We start from the raw sequence: 1,145 nt of genomic DNA, 5'->3' as shown, positions 1-1,145 counted from the left end.
TTAGACAACACCTTCAAAGACCATCGTAAACGGCAAATTCCACATTAACAATACAATACAAACAGGCTGGCTTTCACAGTTTCAACACAGTAAACATAGATAAATGGACTTTGACTGACTAAACACTTCCTGGTCCGCCGTATGCTGATGGTATATGAATGTAAAGAATAATCTTGTTTTTATATTTTAAAGGCTCCCCAGAAAATATGAGAACTTCGAGAGTCAAAAATGCGCAGGAGACTTATTTGTTAGTTTAGAGAAAGAATATTTGTAACAAAATCATTTTTTCTCAATCTTTCTCTTAATAGGCTGTATGTGATGTAATGCAGCTCTACATCACTGTAGCCCATACACTCCACAGAAGACGAGCAGGTGGATTACGGGGTTTTTATTCACAATCTCCTGCAACACAATATGCCAGTGGAATAACGACGGGAAATTAGTTTTGGTTTCAGGATTAACAGTCACGGTGAAATCCTCATCAGTCTGTGTATATCAGTAAACAAAAATACATAAATCTGGTATTGCAAAATAAAACAGAAATGATCGTAACTTGGTGTGATGTATAGTGTATATTATCTTGTGTATTCTGGTAGCTGACATGACATGACACAATACATCTCCATATGCACTGGCATTACACTGGTGCAAACTCCAAAATAAGCCATTTTAGAATATAATAAAAGATTGTAAACACATCCACCATTTAGCATGAGGCGAGTATAAAACACAGTTCACATACACATTGTGTATGTGGTTAACGAACAGGCTGCTACACTAAACTACGAGCTAGCCAAACTAACGTGAGCTATTTAAATGCACAGGTAAAAAGGCGGCTCACAAAGACAGCAAGATTAGGCAATAAAACGTCATGAAACGAACACAAAGAGATGCATAATATATTATGTGCAACACAGTATGCCAGTAGAATGATGAGGGGAAATCAACTTTGGTCTCAGGATTAATGGTCTGAATAACACACACATGAAACAGGTTGCTCCTCCTCTATTTTTTTAGAGGCAAGAGGGAGATCAAAATATAAAAAAGAATATTTGGTTTAAATAAACCATTACCAAATCTCAGGATTATTTATAAAATATATTTTCTCTCTTCTTTGGAAAAAATCCATTATTGAAATTCTGATT

This window comes from Thunnus maccoyii, chromosome 3 (assembly GCF_910596095.1).
Source record: "Thunnus maccoyii chromosome 3, fThuMac1.1, whole genome shotgun sequence".
Classification (NCBI taxonomy): Eukaryota; Metazoa; Chordata; class Actinopteri; order Scombriformes; family Scombridae; genus Thunnus; species Thunnus maccoyii.
This window is presented reverse-complemented; position numbering follows the sequence as displayed.